Source organism: Triturus cristatus, chromosome 6 (genome assembly GCF_964204655.1).
Source record: "Triturus cristatus chromosome 6, aTriCri1.1, whole genome shotgun sequence".
NCBI lineage: Eukaryota > Metazoa > Chordata > Amphibia > Caudata > Salamandridae > Triturus > Triturus cristatus.
This window is the reverse complement of record NC_140589.1, coordinates 1729301073-1729319167: the sequence shown is the minus strand read 5'-3', so window position 1 is coordinate 1729319167 and position 18095 is coordinate 1729301073.

Sequence of the window (18095 nt, the reverse complement as noted above, 5' to 3'; positions counted from 1 at the left end):
TGTGCTTTGAAATTGCCAATCAAATATCGTTTTATGCCTAGAATCACACCATGAATCTGTGTGCACACAGGAATTGTTGTCAGAGATTTAATTCGTGTTGCTCTTGTTCTATAAGACTTGCACTCGTAGGAAAGGGGCAGCTTGTTTTCTTGAACTGTGATGGTTAGCATTCAGCACAAATCACTATCTCACAGATGAGAGGCAAATGGTAACACATTTGAAAACAACAGGGTAGATTTTCCTTCCACTCCTGCAATGGGTAAGGTAGTTCCTACATGTTCATAAGCCCAATTAACCCTTACCACAGGTGATCTTACATACATCTCTGCAGTCTTCATGCAGTTGTGCAAGCGTCCATGCAGATCTCTCTTGCACCTGACAATACACAGTCTCCAGAAACACACTCTTAGCACACAGGCAGCTGTTTCTCCTGCAGTCCCATGCTTACTATTCAGCACTGTGTGGTATTTCAGATAGCAGTGTGTAACACTAACACATACAACATCACCAAGGCTCATTTCCTTTGCTCTAGTCTAATCACTCACCCAGGTTTCACATGCTCATGGTCTCAAGTAGCTGTTAGGACATGTGCTCTTTTCTGCCTCTCTAAACTATAAGGAAAATGTGTCAGGCTGTTACAGTAATTATCACTTGCTCTATCACAGTAGTAAATGTGCTTTGAAATTGCCAATCAAATATCGTTTTCTGCCTAGAATCACACCATGAGTCTGTGTGCACACAGGAATTGTTGTCAGAGATTTAATTTGTGTTGTTCTTGTTCTGTAAGACTTGCACTCGTAGGAAAGGGGCAGCTTGTTTTCTTGAACTGAGATGGCTAGCATTCAGCACAAATCACTATCTCACAGATGAGAGACAAATGCTAACACATTTGAAAACAACAGGGTAGATTTTCCTTCCACTCCTGCAATGGGTGAGGTAGTTCCTACATGTTCAAAACTCCAATTAACCCTTACCACAGGTGATCTTACATACATCTCTGCAGTCTTCATGCAGTTGTGCAAGCGCCCATGCAGATCTCTCTTGCACCTGACAATACACAGACTCCAGAAACACACTCTTAGCACACAGGCAGCTGCTTCTCCTGCACTCCCATGCTTACTATTCAGCACTGTGTGGTATTTCAGATAGCAGTGTGTAACGCTAACACATTCAACATTACCAAGGCTCATTTCCTTTGCTCTAGTCTAATCACTCAACCAGGTTCTACATGTGCATGGTCTCAAGTAGATGATAGGACATGTGCTCTTTTCTGCCTCTCTAAACTATAAGGAAAATGTGTCAGGCTGTTACAGTAATTATCACTTGCTCTACCACAGTAGTAAATGACCTTTGAAATTGCCAATCAAATATCGTTTGCTGCCTAGAATCACACCATGAGTCTGTGTGCACACAGGAATTGTTGTCAGAGATTTAATTTGTGTTGCTCTTGTTCTGTAAGACTTGCACTCGTAGGAAAGGGGCAGCTTGTTTTCTTGAACTGTGATGGTTAGCATTCAGCACAAATCACTATCTCACAGATGAGAGGCAAATGGTAACACATTTGAAAACAATAGGGTAGATTTTCCTTCCACTCCTGCAATGGGTGAGGTAGTTCCTACATGTTCAAAACTCCAATTAACCCTTACCACAGGTGATCTTACATACATCTCTGCAGTCTTCATGCAGTTGTGTAAGCGTCCATGCAGATCTCTCTTGCACCTGACAATACACAGTCTCCAGAAACACACTCTTAGCACACAGGCAGCTGTTTCTCCTGCACTCCCATGCTTACTATTCAGCACTGTGTGGTATTTCAGATAGCAGTGTGTAATGCTAACACATTCAACATCACCAAGGCTCATTTCCTTTGCTCTAGTCTAATCACTCACCCAGGTTCCACATGCTCATGGTCTCAAGTAGCTGTTAGGACATGTGCTCTTTTCTGCCTCTCTAAAGTATAAGGAAAATGTGTCAGGCTGTTACAGTAATTATCACTTGCTCTACCACAGTAGTAAATGTGCTTTGAAATTGCCAATCAAATATCGTTTTCTGCCTAGAATCACACCATGAATCTGTGTGCACACAGGAATTGTTGTCAGAGATTTAATTCGTGTTGCTCTTGTTCTGTAAGACTTGCACTCGTAGGAAAGGGGCAGCTTGTTTTCTTAAACTGTGATTGTTAGCTTTCAGCACAAATCACTATCTCACAGATGAGAGGCAAATGGTAACACATTTGAAAACAACAGAGTAGATTTTCCTTCCACTCCTGCAATGGGTGAGGTAGTTCCTACATGTTCAAAAATCCAATTAACCCTTACCACAGGTGATCTTACATACATCTCTGCAGTCTTCATGCAGTTGTGTAAGCGTCCATGCAGATCTATCTTGCACCTGACAATACACAGTCTCCAGAAACACACTCATAGCACACAGGCAGCTGTTTCTCCTGCACTCCCATGCTTACTATTCAGCACTGTGTGGTATTTCAGATAGCAGTGTGTAACGCTAACACATTCAACATCACCAAGGCTCATTTCCTTTGCTCTAGTCTAATCACTCGCCCAGGTTCCACATGCTCATGGTCTCAAGTAGCTGTTAGGACATGTGTTCTTTTCTGCCTCTTTAAAGTATAAGGAAAATGTGTCAGGCTGTTACAGTAATTATCACTTGCTCTATCACAGTAGTAAATGTGCTTTGAAATTGCCAATCAAATATCGTTTTCTGCCTAGAATCACACCATGAGTCTGTGTGCACACAGGAATTGTTGTCAGAGATTTAATTCGTGTTGTTCTTGTTCTGTAAGACTTGCACTCGTAGGAAAGGGGCAGCTTGTTTTCTTGAACTGAGATGGCTAGCATTCAGCACAAATCACTATCTCACAGATGAGAGACAAATGCTAACACATTTGAAAACAACAGGGTAGATTTCCCTTCCACTCCTGCAATGGGTGAGGTAGTTCCTACATGTTCAAAACTCCAATTAACCCTTACCACAGGTGATCTTACATACATCTCTGCAGTCTTCATGCAGTTGTGCAAGCGCCCATGCAGATCTCTCTTGCACCTGACAATACACAGACTCCAGAAACACACTCTTAGCACACAGGCAGCTGCTTCTCCTGCACTCCCATGCTTACTATTCAGCACTGTGTGGTATTTCAGATAGCAGTGTGTAACGCTAACACATTCAACATCACCAAGGCTCATTTCCTTTGCTCTAGTCTAATCACTCAACCAGGTTCTACATGCGCATGGTCTCAAGTAGATGTTAGGACATGTGCTCTTTTCTGCCTCTCTAAACTATAAGGAAAATGTGTCAGGCTGTTACAGTAATTATCACTTGCTCTACCACAGTAGTAAATGACCTTTGAAATTGCCAATCAAATATCGTTTTCTGCCTAGAATCACACCATGAGTCTGTGTGCACACAGGAATTGTTGTCAGAGATTTAATTCGTGTTGCTCTTGTTCTGTAAGACTTGCACTCGTAGGAAAGGGGCAGCTTGTTTTCTTGAACTGTGATGGTTAGCATTCAGCACAAATCACTATCTCACAGATGAGAGGCAAATGGTAACACATTTGAAAACAACAGGGTAGATTTTCCTTCCACTCCTGCAATGGGTGAGGTAGTTCCTACATGTTCAAAACTCCAATTAACACTTACCACAGGTGATCTTACATACATCTCTGCAGTCTTCATGCAGTTGTGTAAGCGTCCATGCAGATCTCTCTTGCACCTGACAATACACAGTCTCCAGAAACACACTCTTAGCACACAGGCAGCTGTTTCTCCTGCACTCCCATGCTTACTATTCAGCACTGTGTGGTATTTCAGATAGCAGTGTGTAACGCTAACACATTCAACATCACCAAGGCTCATTTCCTTTGCTCTAGTCTAATCACTCACCCAGGTTCCACATGCTCATGGTCTCAAGTAGCTGTTAGGACATGTGCTCTTTTCTGCCTCTCTAAAGTATAAGGAAAATGTGTCAGGCTGTTACAGTAATTATCACTTGCTCTACCACAGTAGTAAATGTGCTTTGAAATTGCCAATCAAATATCGTTTTCTGCCTAGAATCACACCATGAATCTGTGTGCACACAGGAATTGTTGTCAGAGATTTAATTTGTGTTGCTCTTGTTCTGTAAGACTTGCACTCGTAGGAAAGGGGCAGCTTGTTTTCTTGAACTGTGATGGTTAGCATACAGCACACATCACCATCTCACAGATGAGAGGCAAATGCTAACACATTTGAAAACAACAGGGTAGATTTTCCTTCCACTCCTGCAATGGGTGAGGTAGTTCCTACATGTTCAAAACTCCAATTAACCCTTACCACAGGTGATCTTACATACATCTGTGCCTTCTTCATGCAGTTGTGCAAGCGTCCATGCAGATCTCTCTTGCACCTGACAATACACAGTCTCCAGAAACACACTCTTAGCACACAGGCAGCTGCTTCTCCTGCACTCCCATGCTTACTATTCAGCACTGTGTGGTATTTCAGATAGCAGGGTGTAACGATAACACACTCAACATCACCAAGGCTCATTTCCTTTGCTCTAGTCTAATTACTCGCACAGGTTCCACATGCTCATGGTCTCAAGTAGCTGTTAGGACATGTGTTCTTTTCTGCCTCTTTAAAGTATAAGGAAAATGTGTCAGGCTGTTACTGTAATTATCACGTGCTCTACCACAGTAGTAAATGTGCTCTGAAATTGCCAATCAAATATCGTTTTCTGCCTAGAATCACACCATGAGTCTGTGTGCACACAGGAATTGTTGTCAGAGATTTAATTTGTGTTGCTCTTTTTCTGTAAGACTTGCACTCGTAGGAAAGGGGCAGCTTGTTTTATTGAACTGTGATGGTTAGCATACAGCACACATCACCATCTCACAGATGAGAGGCAAATGCTAACACATTTGAAAACAACAGGGTAGATTTTCCTTCCACTCCTGCAATGGGTGAGGTAGTTCCTACATGTTCATGAGCCCAATTAACCCTTACCACAGGTGATCTTACATACATCTCTGCAGTCTTCCTGCAGTTGTGCAATCGTCCATGCAGATCTCTCTTGCACCTGACAATACACAGTCTCCAGAAACACACTCTTAGCACACAGCCAGCTGATTCGCCTGCACTCCCATGCTTACTATTCAGCACTGTGTGGTATTTCAGATAGCAGTGTGTAACGCTAACACATTCAACATCACCAAGGCTCATTTCCTTTGCTCTAGTCTAATCACTCACCCAGGTTCCACATGCTCATGGTCTCAAGTAGCTTTTAGGACATGTGCTCTTTTCTGCCTCTTTAAAGTATAAGGAAAATGTATCAGGCTGTTACAGTAATTATCACTTGCTCTACCACAGTAGTAAATGACCTCTGAAATTGCCAATCAAATATCGTTTTCTGCCTAGAATCACACCATGAGTCTGTGTGCACACAGGAATTGTTGTCAGAGATTTAATTCGTGTTGCTCTTGTTCTGTAAGACTTGCACTCGTAGGAAAGGGGCAGCTTGTTTTCTTGAACTGTGATGGTTAGCATTCAGCACAAATCACTATCTCACAGATGAGAGGCAAATGGTAACACATTTGAAAACAACAGGGTAGATTTTCCTTCCACTCCTGCAATGGGTGAGGTAGATCCTACATGTTCAAAACTCCAATTAACCCTTACAACAGGTGATCTTACGTACATCTCTGCAGTCTTCATGCAGTTGTGTAAGCGTCCATGCAGATCTCTCTTGCACCTGACAATACACAGTCTCCAGAAACACACTCTTAGCACACAGGCAGCTGCTTCTCCTGCACTCCCATGCTTACTATTCAGCACTGTGTGGTATTTCAGATAGCAGGGTGTATCGCTAACACATTCAACATCACCAAGGCTCATTTCCTTTGCTCTAGTCTAATCACTCGCCCAGGTTCCACATGCTCATGGTCTCAAGTAGCTGTTAGGACATGTGTTCTTTTCTGCTTCATTAAAGTATAAGGAAAATGTGTCAGGCTGTTACTGTAATTATCACATGCTCTACCACAGTAGTAAATGTGCTCTGAAATTGCCAATCAAATATCGTTTTCTGCCTAGAATCACACCATGAGTCTGTGTGCACACAGGAATTGTTGTCAGAGATTTAATTTGTGTTGCTCTTGTTCTGTAAGACTTGCACTCGTAGGAAAGGGGCAGCTTGTTTTATTGAACTGTGATGGTTAGCATACAGCACACATCACCATCTCACAGATGACAGGCAAATGCTAACACATTTGAAAACAACAGGGTAGATTTTCCTTCCACTCCTGCAATGGGTGAGGTAGTTCCTACATGTTCATAAGCCCAATTAACCCTTACCACAGGTGATCTTACATACATCTCTGCAGTCTTCATGCAGTTGTGCAATCGTCCATGCAGATCTCTCTTGCACCTGACAATACACAGTCTCCAGAAACACACTCTTAGCACACAGCCAGCTGATTCTCCTGCACTCCCATGCTTACTATTCAGCACTGTGTGGTATTTCAGATAGCAGTGTGTAACGCTAACACATTCAACATCACCAAGGCTCATTTCCTTTGCTCTAGTCTAATCACTCACCCAGGTTCCACATGCTCATGGTCTCAAGTAGCTGTCAGGACATGTGCTCTTTTCTGCCTCTCTAAACTATAAGGAAAATGTGTCAGACTGTTACAGTAATTATCACTTGCTCTACCACAGTAGTAAATGTGCTTTGAAATTGCCAATCAAATATCGTTTTCTGCCTAGAATCACACCATGAATCTGTGTGCACACAGGAATTGTTGTCAGAGATTTAATTTGTGTTGCTCTTGTTCTGTTAGACTTGCACTCGTAGGAAAGGGGCAGCTTGTTTTCTTGAACTGTTATTGTTAGCATACAGCATACATCACCATCTCACAGATGAGAGGCAAATGCTAACACATTTGAAAACAACAGGGTAGGCTTTCCTTCCACTCCTGCAATGGGTGAGGTAGTTCCTACATGTTCAAAACTCCAATTAACCCTTACCACAGGTGATCTTACATACATCTGTGCCTTCTTCATGCAGTTGTGCAAGCGTCCATGCAGATCTCTCTTGCACCTGACAATACACAGTCTCCAGAAACACACTCTTAGCACACAGGCAGCTGCTTCTCCTGCACTCCCATGCTTACTATTCAGCACTGTGTGGTATTTCAGATAGCAGGGTGTAACGCTAACACATTCAACATCACCAAGGCTCATTTCCTTTGCTCTAGTCTAATCACTCACCCAGGTTCCACATGCTCATGGTCTCAAGTAGCTTTTAGGACATGTGCTCTTTTCTGCCTCTTTAAAGTATAAGGAAAATGTGTCAGGCTGTTACTGTAATTATCACGTGCTCTACCACAGTAGTAAATGTGCTCTGAAATTGCCAATCAAATATCGTTTTCTGCCTAGAATCACAGCATGAGTCTGTGTGCACACAGGAATTGTTGTCAGAGATTTAATTTGTGTTGCTCTTGTTCTGTAAGACTTGCACTCGTAGGAAAGGGGCAGCTTGTTTTATTGAACTGTGATGGTTAGCATACAGCACACATCACCATCTCACAGATGAGAGGCAAATGCTAACACATTTGAAAACAACAGGGTAGATTTTCCTTCCACTCCTGCAATGGGTGAGGTAGTTCCTACATGTTCATAAGCCCAATTAACGCTTACCACAGGTGATCTTACATACATCTCTGCAGTCTTCATGCAGTTGTGCAATCGTCCATGCAGATCTCTCTTTCACCTGACAATACACAGTCTCCAGAAACACACTCTTAGCACACAGCCAGCTGCTTCTCCTGCACTCCCATGCTTACTATTCAGCACTGTGTGGTATTTCAGATAGCAGTGTGTAACGCTAACACATTCAACATCACCAAGGCTCATTTCCTTTGCTCTAGTCTAACCACTCACCCAGGTTCCACATGCTCATGGTCTCAAGTAGCTGTTAGGACATGTGCTCTTTTCTGCCTCTCTAAAGTATAATGAAAATGTGTCAGGCTGTTACAGTAATTATCACTTGCTCTACCACAGTAGTAAATGTGCTTTGAAATTGCCAATCAAATATAGTTTTCTGCCTAGATTCACACCATGAATCTGTGTGCACACAGGAATTGTTGTCAGAGATTTAATTCGTGTTGCTCTTGTTCTGTAAGACTTGCACTCGTAGGAAAGGGGCAGCTTGTTTTCTTGAACTGTGATGGTTAGCATTCAGCACAAATCACTATCTCACAGATGAGAGGCAAATGGTAACACATTTGAAAACAACAGGGTAGATTTTCCTTCCACTCCTGCAATGGGTGAGGTAGTTCCTACATGTTCAAAACTCCAATTAACCCTTACCACAGGTGATCTTACATACATCTCTGCAGTCTTCATGCAGTTGTGTAAGCGTCCATGCAGATCTCTCTTGCACCTGACAATATACAGTCTCCAGAAACACACTCATAGCACACAGGCAGCTGTTTCTCCTGCACTCCCATGCTTACTATTCAGCACTGTGTGGTATTTCAGATAGCAGTGTGTAACGCTAACACATTCAACATCACCAAGGCTCATTTCCTTTGCTCTAGTCTAACCACTCACCCAGGTTCCACATGCTCATGGTCTCAAGTAGCTATTAGGACATGTGCTCTTTTCTGCCTCTCTAAAGTATAAGGAAAATGTGTCAGGCTGTTACAGTAATTATCACTTGCTCTACCACAGTAGTAAATGTGCTTTGAAATTGCCAATCAAATATAGTTTTCTGCCTAGATTCACACCATGAATCTGTGTGCACACAGGAATTGTTGTCAGAGATTTAATTCGTGTTGCTCTTGTTCTGTAAGACTTGCACTCGTAGGAAAGGGGCAGCTTGTTTTCTTGAACTGTGATGGTTAGCACTCAGCACAAATCACTATCACACAGATGAGAGGCAAATGGTAACACATTTGAAAACAACAGGGTAGATTTTCCTTCCACTCCTGCAATGGGTGAGGTAGTTCCTACATGTTCAAAACTCCAATTAACCCTTACAACAGGTGATCTTACGTACATCTCTGCAGTCTTCATGCAGTTGAGTAAGCGTCCATGCAGATCTCTCTTGCACCTGACAATACACAGTCTCCAGAAACACACTCATAGCACACAGGCAGCTGTTTCTCCTGCACTACCATGCTTACTATTCAGCACTGTGTGGTATTTCAGATAGCAGTGTGTAACACTAACACATTCAACATCACCAAGGCTCATTTCCTTTGCTCTAGTCTAATCACTCACCCAGGTTCCACATGCTCATGGTCTCAAGTAGCTGTTAGGACATGTGCTCTTTTCTGCCTCTCTAAAGTATATGGAAAATGTGTCAGGCTGTTACAGTAATTATCACTTGCTCTACCACAGTAGTAAATGTGCTTTGAAATTGCCAATCAAATATCGTTTTCTGCCTAGAATCACACCATGAATCTGTGTGCACACAGGAATTGTTGTCAGAGATTTAATTTGTGTTGCTCTTGTTCTGTAAGACTTGCACTCGTAGGAAAGGGGCAGCTTGTTTTCTTGAACTGTGATGGTTAGCATTCAGCACAAATCACTATCTCACAGATGAGAGGCAAATGGTAACACATTTGAAAACAACAGGGTAGATTTTCCTTCCACTCCTGCAATGGGTGAGGTAGTTCCTACATGTTCAAAACTCCAATTAACCCTTACAACAGGTGATCTTACGTACATCTCTGCAGTCTTCGTGCAGTTGTGTAAGCGTCCATGCAGATCTCTCTTGCACCTGACAATACACAGTCTCCAGAAACACACTCTTAGCACACAGCCAGCTGCTTCTCCTGCACTCCCATGCTTACTATTCAGCACTGTGTGGTATTTCAGATAGCTTTGTGTAACACTAACACATTCAACATCACCAAGGCTCATTTCCTTTGCTCTAGTCTAATCACTCACCCAGGTTCCACATGCTCATGGTCTCAAGTAGCTGTTAGGACATGTGTTCTTTTCTGCCTTTCTAAAGTATAAGGAAAATGTGTCAGGCTGTTACAGTAATTATCACTTGCTCTACCACAGTAGTAAATGTGCTTTGAAATTGCCAATCAAATATCGTTTTCTGCCTAGAATCACACCATGAATCTGTGTGCACACAGGAATTGTTGTCAGAGATTTAATTTGTGTTGCTCTTGTTCTGTAAGACTTGCACTCGTAGGAAAGGGGCAGCTTGTTTTCTTGAACAGTGATGGTTAGCATACAGCCCACATCACCATCTCACAGATGAGAGGCAAATGCTAACACATTTGAAAACAACAGGGTAGATTTTCCTTCCACTCCTGCAATGGGTGAGGTAGTTCCTACATGTTCATAAGCCCAATTAACCCTTACCACAGGTGATCTTACATACATCTCTGCAGTCTTCATGCAGTTGTGCAAGCGTCCATGCAGATCTCTCTTGCACCTGACAATACACAGTCTCCAGAAACACACTCTTAGCACACAGCCAGCTGCTTCTCCTGCACTCCCATGCTTACTATTCAGCACTGTGTGGTATTTCAGATAGCAGTGTGTAACGCTAACACATTCAACATCACCAAGGCTCATTTCCTTTGCTCTAGTCTAATCACTCACCCAGGTTCCACATGCTCATGGTCTCAAGTAGCTGTCAGGACATGTGCTCTTTTCTGCCTCTCTAAACTATAAGGAAAATGTGTCAGGCTGTTACAGTAATTATCACTTGCTCTACCACAGTAGTAAATGTGCTTTGAAATTGCCAATAAAATATCGTTTTCTGCCTAGAATCACACCATGAATCTGTGTGCACACAGGAATTGTTGTCAGAGATTTAATTTGTGTTGCTCTTGTTCTGTAAGACTTGCACTCGTAGGAAAGGGGCAGCTTGTTTTCTTGAACTGTGATGGTTAGCATACAGCACACATCACCATCTCACAGATGAGAGGCAAATGCTAACACATTTGAAAACAACAGGGTAGATTTTCCTTCCACTCCTGCAATCGGTGAGGTAGTTCCTACATGTTCAAAACTCCAATTAACCCTTACCACAGGTGATCTTACATACATCTGTGCCTTCTTCATGCAGTTGTGCAAGCGTCCATGCAGATCTCTCTTGCACCTGACAATACACAGTCTCCAGAAACACACTCTTAGCACACAGGCAGCTGCTTCTCCTGCACTCCCATGCTTACTATTAAGCACTGTGTGGTATTTCAGATAGCAGGGTGTAACGCTAACACATTCAACATCACCAAGGCTCATTTCCTTTGCTCTAGTCTAATTACTCGCCCAGGTTCCACATGCTCATGGTCTCAAGTAGCTGTTAGGACATGTGTTCTTTTCTGCCTCTTTAAAGTATAAGGAAAATGTGTCAGGCTGTTACTGTAATTATCACGTGCTCCTACCACAGTAGTAAATGTGCTCTGAAATTGCCAATCAAATATCGTTTTCTGCCTAGAATCACACCATGAGTCTGTGTGCACACAGGAATTGTTGTCAGAGATTTAATTTGTGTTGCTCTTTTTCTGTAAGACTTGCACTCGTAGGAAAGGGGCAGCTTGTTTTATTGAACTGTGATGGTTAGCATACAGCACACATCACCATCTCACAGATGAGAGGCAAATGCTAACACATTTGAAAACAACAGGGTAGATTTTACTTCCACTCCTGCAATGGGTGAGGTAGTTCCTACATGTTCATAAGCCCAATTAACCCTTACCACAGGTGATCTTACATACATCTCTGCAGTCTTCATGCAGTTGTGCAATCGTCCATGCAGATCTCTCTTGCACCTGACAATACACAGTCTCCAGAAACACACTCTTAGCACACAGCCAGCTGCTTCTCCTGCACTCCCATGCTTACTATTCAGCACTGTGTGGTATTTCAGATAGCAGTGTGTAACGCTAACACATTCAACATCACCAAGGCTCATTTCCTTTGCTCTAGTCTAATCACTCACCCAGGTTCCACATGCTCATGGTCTCAAGTAGCTGTCAGGACATGTGCTCTTTTCTGCCTCTCTAAACTATAAGAAAAATGTGTCAGGCTGTTACAGTAATTATCACTTGCTCTACCACAGTAGTAAATGTGCTTTGAAATTGCCAATCAAATATCGTTTTCTGCCTAGAATCACACCATGAATCTGTGTGCACACAGGAATTGTTGTCAGAGATTTAAGTCGTGTTGCTCTTGTTCTGTAAGACTTGCACTCGTAGGAAAGGGGCAGCTTGTTTTCTTGAACTGTGATGGTTAGCATACAGCACACATCACCATCTCACAGATGAGAGGCAAATGCTAACACATTTGAAAACAACAGGGTAGATTTTCCTTCCACTCCTGCAATGGGTGAGGTAGTTCCTACATGTTCATAAGCCCAATTAACCCTTACCACAGGTGATCTTACATACATCTCTGCAGTCTTCATGCAGTTGTGCAATCGTCCATGCAGATCTCTCTTGCACCTGACAATACACAGTCTCCAGAAACACACTCTTAGCACACAGCCAGCTGCTTCTCCTGCACTCCCATGCTTACTATTCAGCACTGTGTGGTATTTCAGATAGCAGTGTATAACGCTAACACATTCAACATCACCAAGGCTCATTTCCTTTGCTCTAGTCTAACCACTCACCCAGGTTCCACATGCTCATGGTCTCAAGTAGCTGTTAGGACATGTGCTCTTTTCTGCCTCTCTAAAGTATAAGGAAAATGTGTCAGGCTGTTACAGTAATTATCACTTGCTCTACCACAGTAGTAAATGTGCTTTGAAATTGCCAATCAAATATCGTTTTCTGCCTAGAATCACACCATGAATCTGTGTGCACACAGGAATTGTTGTCAGAGATTTAATTTGTGTTGCTCTTGTTCTGCAAGACTTGCACTCGTAGGAAAGGGGCAGCTTGTTTTCTTGAACTGTGATGGTTAGCATTCAGCACAAATCACTATCTCACAGATGAGAGGCAAATGGTAACACATTTGAAAACAACAGGGTAGATTTTCCATCCACTCCTGCAATGGGTGAGGTAGTTCCTACATGTTCAAAACTCCAATTAACCCTTACCACAGGTGATCTTACATACATCTCTGCAGTCTTCATGCAGTTGTGTAAGCGTCCATGCAGATCTCTCTTGCACCTGACAATACACAGTCTCCAGAAACACACTCATAGCACACAGGCAGCTGTTTCTCCTGCACTACCATGCTTACTATTCAGCACTGTGTGGTATTTCAGATAGCAGTGTGTAACACTAACACATTCAACATCACCAAGGCTCATTTCCTTTGCTCTAGTCTAATCACTCACCCAGGTTCCACATGCTCATGGTCTCAAGTAGCTGTTAGGACATGTGCTCTTTTCTGCCTCTCTAAAGTATATGGAAAATGTGTCAGGCTGTTACAGTAATTATCACTTGCTCTACCACAGTAGTAAATGTGCTTTGAAATTGCCAATCAAATATCGTTTTCTGCCTAGAATCACACCATGAATCTGTGTGCACACAGGAATTGTTGTCAGAGATTTAATTTGTGTTGCTCTTGTTCTGTAAGACTTGCACTCGTAGGAAAGGGGCAGCTTGTTTTCTTGAACTGTGATGGTTAGCATTCAGCACAAATCACTATCTCACAGATGAGAGGCAAATGGTAACACATTTGAAAACAACAGGGTAGATTTTCCTTCCACTCCTGCAATGGGTGAGGTAGTTCCTACATGTTCAAAACTCCAATTAACCCTTACAACAGGTGATCTTACGTACATCTCTGCAGTCTTCATGCAGTTGTGTAAGCGTCCATGCAGATCTCTCTTGCACCTGACAATACACAGTCTCCAGAAACACACTCTTAGCACACAGCCAGCTGCTTCTCCTGCACTCCCATGCTTACTATTCAGCACTGTGTGGTATTTCAGATAGCTTTGTGTAACACTAACACATTCAACATCACCAAGGCTCATTTCCTTTGCTCTAGTCTAATCACTCACCCAGGTTCCACATGCTCATGGTCTCAAGTAGCTGTTAGGACATGTGTTCTTTTCTGCCTTTCTAAAGTATAAGGAAAATGTGTCAGGCTGTTACAGTAATTATCACTTGCTCTACCACAGTAGTAAATGTGCTTTGAAATTGCCAATCAAATATCGTTTTCTGCCTAGAATCACACCATGAATCTGTGTGCACACAGGAATTGTTGTCAGAGATTTAATTTGTGTTGCTCTTGTTCTGTAAGACTTGCACTCGTAGGAAAGGGGCAGCTTGTTTTCTTGAACAGTGATGGTTAGCATACAGCCCACATCACCATCTCACAGATGAGAGGCAAATGCTAACACATTTGAAAACAACAGGGTAGATTTTCCTTCCACTCCTGCAATGGGTGAGGTAGTTCCTACATGTTCATAAGCCCAATTAACCCTTACCACAGGTGATCTTACATACATCTCTGCAGTCTTCATGCAGTTGTGCAAGCGTCCATGCAGATCTCTCTTGCACCTGACAATACACAGTCTCCAGAAACACACTCTTAGCACACAGCCAGCTGCTTCTCCTGCACTCCCATGCTTACTATTCAGCACTGTGTGGTATTTCAGATAGCAGTGTGTAACGCTAACACATTCAACATCACCAAGGCTCATTTCCTTTGCTCTAGTCTAATCACTCACCCAGGTTCCACATGCTCATGGTCTCAAGTAGCTGTCAGGACATGTGCTCTTTTCTGCCTCTCTAAACTATAAGGAAAATGTGTCAGGCTGTTACAGTAATTATCACTTGCTCTACCACAGTAGTAAATGTGCTTTGAAATTGCCAATAAAATATCGTTTTCTGCCTAGAATCACACCATGAATCTGTGTGCACACAGGAATTGTTGTCAGAGATTTAATTTGTGTTGCTCTTGTTCTGTAAGACTTGCACTCGTAGGAAAGGGGCAGCTTGTTTTCTTGAACTGTGATGGTTAGCATACAGCACACATCACCATCTCACAGATGAGAGGCAAATGCTAACACATTTGAAAACAACAGGGTAGATTTTCCTTCCACTCCTGCAATCGGTGAGGTAGTTCCTACATGTTCAAAACTCCAATTAACCCTTACCACAGGTGATCTTACATACATCTGTGCCTTCTTCATGCAGTTGTGCAAGCGTCCATGCAGATCTCTCTTGCACCTGACAATACACAGTCTCCAGAAACACACTCTTAGCACACAGGCAGCTGCTTCTCCTGCACTCCCATGCTTACTATTCAGCACTGTGTGGTATTTCAGATAGCAGGGTGTAACGCTAACACATTCAACATCACCAAGGCTCATTTCCTTTGCTCTAGTCTAATTACTCGCCCAGGTTCCACATGCTCATGGTCTCAAGTAGCTGTTAGGACATGTGTTCTTTTCTGCCTCTTTAAAGTATAAGGAAAATGTGTCAGGCTGTTACTGTAATTATCACGTGCTCCTACCACAGTAGTAAATGTGCTGTGAAATTGCCAATCAAATATCGTTTTCTGCCTAGAATCACACCATGAGTCTGTGTGCACACAGGAATTGTTGTCAGAGATTTAATTTGTGTTGCTCTTTTTCTGTAAGACTTGCACTCGTAGGAAAGGGGCAGCTTGTTTTATTGAACTGTGATGGTTAGCATACAGCACACATCACCATCTCACAGATGAGAGGCAAATGCTAACACATTTGAAAACAACAGGGTAGATTTTACTTCCACTCCTGCAATGGGTGAGGTAGTTCCTACATGTTCATAAGCCCAATTAACCCTTACCACAGGTGATCTTACATACATCTCTGCAGTCTTCATGCAGTTGTGCAATCGTCCATGCAGATCTCTCTTGCACCTGACAATACACAGTCTCCAGAAACACACTCTTAGCACACAGCCAGCTGCTTCTCCTGCACTCCCATGCTTACTATTCAGCACTGTGTGGTATTTCAGATAGCAGTGTGTAACGCTAACACATTCAACATCACCAAGGCTCATTTCCTTTGCTCTAGTCTAACCACTCACCCAGGTTCCACATGCTCATGGTCTCAAGTAGCTGTTAGGACATGTGCTCTTTTCTGCCTCTCTAAAGTATAAGGAAAATGTGTCAGGCTGTTACAGTAATTATCACTTGCTCTACCACAGTAGTAAATGTGCTTTGAAATTGCCAATCAAATATCGTTTTCTGCCTAGAATCACACCATGAATCTGTGTGCACACAGGAATTGTTGTCAGAGATTTAATTCGTGTTGCTCTTGTTCTGTAAGACTTGCACTCGTAGGAAAGGGGCAGCTTGTTTTCTTGAACTGTGATGGTTAGCATTCAGCACAAATCACTATCTCACAGATGAGAGGCAAATGGTAACACATTTGAAAACAACAGGGTAGATTTTCCTTCCACTCCTGCAATGGGTGAGGTAGTTCCTACATGTTCAAAACTCCAATTAACCCTTACCACAGGTGATCTTACATACATCTCTGCAGTCTTCATGCAGTTGTGTAAGCGTCCATGCAGATCTCTCTTGCACCTGACAATACACAGTCTCCAGAAACACACTCTTAGCACACAGCCAGCTGCTTCTCCTGCACTCCCATGCTTACTATTCAGCACTGTGTGGTATTTCAGATAGCTTTGTGTAACACTAACACATTCAACATCACCAAGGCTCATTTCCTTTGCTCTAGTCTAATCACTCACCCAGGTTCCACATGCTCATGGTCTCAAGTAGCTGTTAGGACATGTGTTCTTTTCTGCCTTTCTAAAGTATAAGGAAAATGTGTCAGGCTGTTACAGTAATTATCACTTGCTCTACCACAGTAGTAAATGTGCTTTGAAATTGCCAATCAAATATCGTTTTCTGCCTAGAATCACACCATGAATCTGTGTGCACACAGGAATTGTTGTCAGAGATTTAATTTGTGTTGCTCTTGTTCTGTAAGACTTGCACTCGTAGGAAAGGGGCAGCTTGTTTTCTTGAACTGTGATGGTTCGCATACAGCACACATCACCATCTCACAGATGAGAGGCAAATGCTAACACATTTGAAAACAACAGGGTAGATTTTCCTTCCACTCCTGCAATGGGTGAGGTAGTTCCTACATGTTCAAAACTCCAATTAACCCTTACCACAGGTGATCTTACATACATCTGTGCCTTCTTCATGCAGTTGTGCAAGCGTCCATGCAGATCTCTCTTGCACCTGACAATACACAGTCTCCAGAAACACACTCTTAGCACACAGGCAGCTGCTTCTCCTGCACTCCCATGCTTACTATTCAGCACTGTGTGGTATTTCAGATAGCAGGGTGTAACGCTAACACATTCAACATCACCAAGGCTCATTTCCTTTGCTCTAGTCTAATCACTCGCCCAGGTTCCACATGCTCATGGTCTCAAGTAGCTGTTAGGACATGTGTTCTTTTCTGCCTCTTTAAAGTATAAGGAAAATGTGTCAGGCTGTTACTGTAATTATCACGTGCTCTACCACAGTAGTAAATGTGCTCTGAAATTGCCAATCAAATATCGTTTTCTGCCTAGAATCACACCATGAGTCTTTGTGCACACAGGAATTGTTGTCAGAGATTTAATTTGTGTTGCTCTTGTTCTGTAAGACTTGCACTCGTAGGAAAGGGGCAGCTTGTTTTATTGAACTGTGATGGTTAGCATACAGCACACATCACCATCTCACAGATGAGAGGCAAATGCTAACACATTTGAAAACAACAGGGTAGATTTTCCTTCCACTCCTGCAATGGGTGAGGTAGTTCCTACATGTTCATAAGCCCAATTAACCCTTACCACAGGTGATCTTACATACATCTCTGCAGTCTTCATGCAGTTGTGCAATCGTCCATGCAGATCTCTCTTGCACCTGACAATACACAGTCTCCAGAAACACACTCTTAGCACACAGGCAGCTGCTTTTCCTGCACTCCCATGCTTACTATTCAGCACTGTGTGGTATTTCAGATAGCAGGGTGTAACGCTAACACATTCAACATCACCAAGGCTCATTTCCTTTGCTCTAGTCTAATCACTCACCCAGGTTCCACATGCTCATGGTCTCAAGTAGCTGTCAGGACATGTGCTCTTTTCTGCCTCTCTAAACTATAAGGAA